We start from the raw sequence: 5,954 nt of genomic DNA, 5'->3' as shown, positions 1-5,954 counted from the left end.
AGGAAAAGGTGGCGATTCCATCGGCGAAATATCAATGAGCTGTGACGAGCGAAAGATAGGCAAAGAGTGGAGCAGATAGTCCTTCCAACTTCCAACATGTCGACATGGAGAACACGACGACTTGCTTGGGGTGCATCTCTCGATGGGATTCTGGCAAATGGGTCCAGGACTAATAATTGAGGCCGGTGCGGAAGAGATAGGGTTTGGTCGCCGTGGGGTTACGATGCCTTGGGATGAAAGGGAACAGCACCTAAAATGAAATTGACAGGCGCCGGTAAGTATGGCGCCGCCGCGCCGGTAAGTATAGAGCAGCGAATGGCTACTGAATTTATATATTGTGGCCTCTACACAGCACGGCGTGTCCTTCTTTTCTTTTAAAACTAGACAAAATACAGTGCAGACTTGCGCGTATATACCCTCATCTAACGGCATGATGTGATGTGTTGCCCATCGTTGTGGTCATAATTTTTTTCCGCACAAGTTTGAAGTCGACACATGTGAGTAAGACTATCCATGATGAAAGCTAACAGGGGAGAGTAACATGCATATGTTACTAAGAGCAACTTTAATAGAGCGACCCAAACGGACAACGATTTCGTTTGTTTTTTGTCCGTTTGAATCGGCCGTCTGTCCGGCGTCCGGTCTGTTTTAGATATGGTTCAACAGCGCGCCCAACACACCGATCATATGTACCGGCGTGTCCGGATGGCCGTCCTATTGTGCATGAATTTGCATAGCTTGAATTAAATAACATAATTTAAACCGAATAAAATAGCATAGTTATTACAAGCCGAATAAAAAAAGCATAGTTCTCACATAGTTTTGCAAACAAATAAAAGAAGACAAATCTATTGGTTGCCAACATGAGTCCACATATGCTTAACCAAATCATTTTACAGTTGCATGTGAGTTTCTCAACCATGCATGTCTTGATGAAATTGGATGAACTGTTCAAACGTTGTCACTCCTCCATGCTCAGGCACAACATTCTCACCGTGAAACTAAAACTCTTGATCGTACAGACGTTCCAGGCGCCCGTCTTCTATGATCATATTATGCATGATCACACAAGCAGTCATCACCTCCCACAGTTTTTGCGTGCTCCAGGTATTAGCACGATACCGAACGATGCCCCATCGAGATTGCAAAACACCAAAGGCACACTCGACATCCTTCCTAGCACTCTGTTGCTTTTGGGCAAATCTTTTCCTCTCTCTCTCCGACAGGGTTGGGTATTGTCTTGAAAATAGTGGTCCACTCAGGATAGATACCGTCACCCAGGTAGTATCGTTTGCCGTAGTTGTGGCCGTTGACAGTAAACTTCACCGGTGGGCTGTTGCCTTCAGCAAGCCTAGCAAACACCGGCAAGCGCTGAAGCACGTTGATATCATTGTGTGATCCGGCCATGCCAAAAAAAGAGTGCGAGATCCAGAGATCTTCAGACGCCACGGCCTCTAGTATGACAGTGCAAGCCCTGACATGGCCCTTATACGATCCTTGCCAAGCAGAAGGGCAGTTCTTCCACTCCTAGTGCATGCAGTTTATGCTACCAAGCATCCCTGGGAAGCCCCTGCTCGCATTCATCGCCAACAAACGGGTTGTATCTTCAGCAATCGGCTCTCTCAAGTACTCACGGCCAAACACAACAATAACAACCTTGTAGAACTTATATAGGGACTCTAGGCAAGTAGACTCGCTCATACGGACGTACTCGTCAATGAGATCACTGGGCACTCCGTATGCAAGCATTCAGATGGCGGCAGTGCATTACTGATAAGAGAAAAAACCCATCTTGCCAACGACATCCTCTTTGCACTCGAAATAGTAATCATAGCCGACCACCCCGTCTCTAATACGGTTGAAAAGATGCCTACACATACGAAAACGGCGGCGAAATTTTTGATGTTTGAACAACGAGTTTGTTGTATCAAAGTAGTCCTTCCACAGAAGGAAATGCCCACTCTCTCGGTTGCGATTCAACGCCGGAAGGTGGCTGCTGCGGCAACAAAAGTCCTTCCTTGGCGCTAGGAATTCTTCTTGTTACTTCTCTGGTTTGCGTCGGTTTTTCCCTTGAAGAGGAAAGGGTGATGCAGCACAGGAGCAGTAAGTATTCCCTCAGTTTGAGAACCAAGGTATCGATCCAGAAGGAGGGTCTCGTCAAGTCCAGAGTACCTGCGCAAACACAAACAAGCTTGCACCCAACGCTTCAAAAGGGTTGTTAATCCCTTCAAGATTGTATGCAAAGTGAGATCTGAAGACGGAAAGTGCAACGAAGTGAAAAATGTAAGGCTGAAACTATGGTGTGGAGTAGACCCTGGGGGCCATAGTGTTCACTAGAGGCTTCTCTCATAATAGCAAATATCACGGTGGGTGAACAAATTACTGTCGAGCAATTGATAGAACCGCGCAAAGTCATGACGATATCTAAGGAAATGATCATACATATAGGCATCACGTCCGAGACAAGTAGACCGATACTTTCTGCATCTACTACTATTACTCCACACATCGACCGCTATCCAGCATGCATCTAGTGTATTGAGTTCATGACGAACAGAGTAACGCCTTAAGCAAGATGACATGATGTAGAGGGATAATCTCAAACCAATGATGAAAACCCCGATGGCAACAACGCGATGCGTGCCTCGCTACCCCTTCTGTCACTAGGTGAGGTCACCGCACGGTATGAATCCAAAACCAAGCACTTCTCCCATTGCAAGAATCATAGATCTAGTTGGCCAGACAAAACCCACAACTCGAAGAGAATTACAAGGATACGAAATCATGCATAAGAGAGATCGGAAGAAACTCAAATAAGATTCATAGATAATATGATCATAAATCCAGAATCCATCGGATCTCGACAAACACACTGCAAAATAAGATTACATCGGATAGATCTCCATGAAGATCATGGAGAACTTTGTATTGAAGATCCAAGAGAGAGAAGAAGCCATCTAGTTACTAGCTATGGACCCGTAGGTCTATGGTGAACTACTCACGCATCATCGAAGAGGTCATGGTGTTGATGAAGAAGCCCTCCGTGTCCGAATCCCCGCTCCGGCAGGGCACCAGAACGTGCCCCAGATGGGATCTTGAGGAGACAGAAGCTTGCGGCGGCGGAAAAGTATTTTCGATGATCTCCTGATTTTTTTGGGATTTTTAGGGAATATATAGGCGCAACCCCTAGGTCAGGGGGCGCTCAGGGGGCCCACAAGCCTGTGGGCCGCGGGGTGGGGGCTTGTGGGGCCCCTGAGGCTCCCCTGCCTTGGCTTTCAAGCTTCCCGATCTTCTTCTGTTTCAGAAAAAATCTTTTCGGGGATTTTCTTCCGTTTGGACTCCATTTTAAAATCTCCTCTGAAAGGGGTCAAAAACATGGAAAAACAGGAACTGGAACTTGGCACTGAGTTAATAAGTTAGTCTCAAAAAAAATATAAAAGGCATGCAAAACATCCAAAGTTTGACAAGATAATAGCATGAAACCATCAAAAATTATAGATATGTTGGAGACGTATTAGTGGCCCGGACGAAAACCGGACGCTCGCGCATGGGCAGTGGGGTTGTTTTCTCATGACGAGAAGAGGGGGTGGGAGGAGAAATAAGAACACGATGGATGAGCCGAGACAAATGAAAAATAAGCTCATACGAGAAACAAATGATGAAGGGCATATGAGAAGCGATAAGGAGGACAGTGGTATCCGAGCACATCGAGACTCAACTTTGGACTTAACAACGGTGCTCGTATTTTTTGAATTTATTTCAGCCTCTATGATGCCATTTGCTGTCAAGGCCTCAACCCTGGACGACGTGGGGTTTGTGGCGGAGGCGAGCGGGGGATGGAAAGAGGAGTTACCCCGGCGTGGTTCGCGTCGCCTCACGTTGACAGCCCCCGCAATGGCTCCTCGTCCCATCCCTGCTTGGATGCATGGTAGATGATTGGCTCCGGGGCATCGTGAAGTTGATTGCACAGATCTGCTTTGGTGTAGTCGTTGCTTGGAGAACGATCACCTTGCACGAGGATGACACAATCGATGGCGTCATGTAAGCTCTTTAGCATGCCTTGCCATGTCTTCCCTCGACATCGTGCGTCGTCCTGATCGAGCTTCATGTGAGGTTCCAAAGAAATATGTGCTATGCTCCAAGATGCTTCGCCATAGGTCTTGGGCGTTTGTGGTCTCTGCTATCGTTGGCTCGGAAACCCCGCCCGATGTGATGTTGTAGTCTGCTTTAGCTGACCAAACAACGCTGCTACATGGTTGTTTGGCGCGCGTCGGGAGTTTTCTCAAGCGGGCGGAGGCTGTTTTGAGCAGTCTCTCCCTTGTGTCGACTTTATCGCAGACCACTCCAATGTCACGCCCTCATGGTGTGGCCAATGTTGACACGAAGGGAGGAGGGAAAGAACTATATGGATGTTTCTCCCCTCATGTTGGAGACAATTCATTATCACTTTCGGTCCCGTCTCCTCACACTGGAGGTGAATCGATCGTCGTGCTTTAGGCTCTGGTGCTGCAGGCCATGCCTGAACTACGAGATCTATGTTTGAGCCCTACTTCTCCTTTGTATGTGCAGCATTTGGAGGTGGACACATCAGCGACCTCGTGTAATGGACATGTTTCACAACCGCCTTCTGAGCAACTAAAGGTATCCGAATCCATCGTGTTGAAAACTCTCGTGATCGATGATGTCGTGTCAATGGTTCCTCTAGTTGAGGATGTTGATGCGACTAGTATGTTGATCTCGGCTCCTGGCAGCCTCTTGGTGGACGACATCGACACCAAGAAATTCAATAAGATTTATGATTTTCTTGACAAATGGGTGGCTGGTCGGCCTGGTTCTCGCAAGACAAGTGGTTGCCCTCCAAAGGAGAAGCCTAGCAAGGAGAAATCAAAGATAAAAAAAGTAAGAAAAATGGCGCCATCTCAAAAGCGTCCATGATTTCATGATGAAGGGGGCTTAGGTTTTGCCGTTGTTGGTGTACTCGTCAGGAGCTTTATTGTGTTGTGCAAGTGTCGAGCGTTGCGGTTGTGGCATGTTTGGAGGGCCGCTTGGACATTGTGGGTGTTTTGTATTTTGTGAGTAGTCCGTGTATGGGTTATGTGTATCGATTTTCTTTTGATTTCCGTATATTAACTGGACATTTTTTTTCTTTTTAATTAATTAATGAGCCGAATTTTTTATCTCTGTTTCAAAAATAATAATAAAAAATATGTACATCGTTTAGTAAGAGAAATTTTTTTTCATCAATTACAATGACGTTTGTTTCATTGATATCAAAAGAATATGTCGGCTTAGTATTTCAAAGGCTTTAATAAAGATAAAATATACTTTCTCTATTACCTAAATGCTTGTAGTTGGAAAGAACTAGTATAGTTTTTTTCAACTACATGTATTTAGGAACAGAGCGAGTATATACATACATTCATAGGAATGAGTGTCTACGCCGTGTTAAAAAATCTATGAGAATAATTTTAACACGGTAGAGACACAATCATTCTATAAACATGCATACATCCATTTTGTTGAACGCAAACACGTATACCTTATATCTATGGGCATCTTTTAAAGACTGTGTCGGTATTTCATGAATTATAAAGTCATCATAGACATCCTATCATCGACGAAAACTTATGTCAGGTGTCCGTTTCCGTAGCGTCGAAGGTATAGCCAACACGGCCGTGGCGAGGGCGACGGACGCGTTGCAAGGTGAGCGAGCGAAGCGCTTGACGTTCGCGCGGTGTGCCAGAGAAGTCGCCGATCTAATCGGAGCCACCACCACGCAAGAGGATGTGATAACGATCGGCCCAATCATACTCCTCAAAAACTGAGATATATGTCACGATCGATCGACGATGCCGTAGGCCCGTAGCACGTCTGGTGAGAAACTGCAGAATCCTTACCCTTGGCGGTCGGCGGCTTCGCCGTGCCGGACTCTCGGTTCCTTTTGTTTGGATCCT

Source organism: Hordeum vulgare, chromosome 2H, assembly GCF_904849725.1.
Source record: "Hordeum vulgare subsp. vulgare chromosome 2H, MorexV3_pseudomolecules_assembly, whole genome shotgun sequence".
In the NCBI taxonomy this organism is placed as follows: Eukaryota; Viridiplantae; Streptophyta; class Magnoliopsida; order Poales; family Poaceae; genus Hordeum; species Hordeum vulgare.
The sequence above is the reverse complement of the archived record's forward strand: the minus strand, read 5'-3'. Positions refer to the sequence as shown.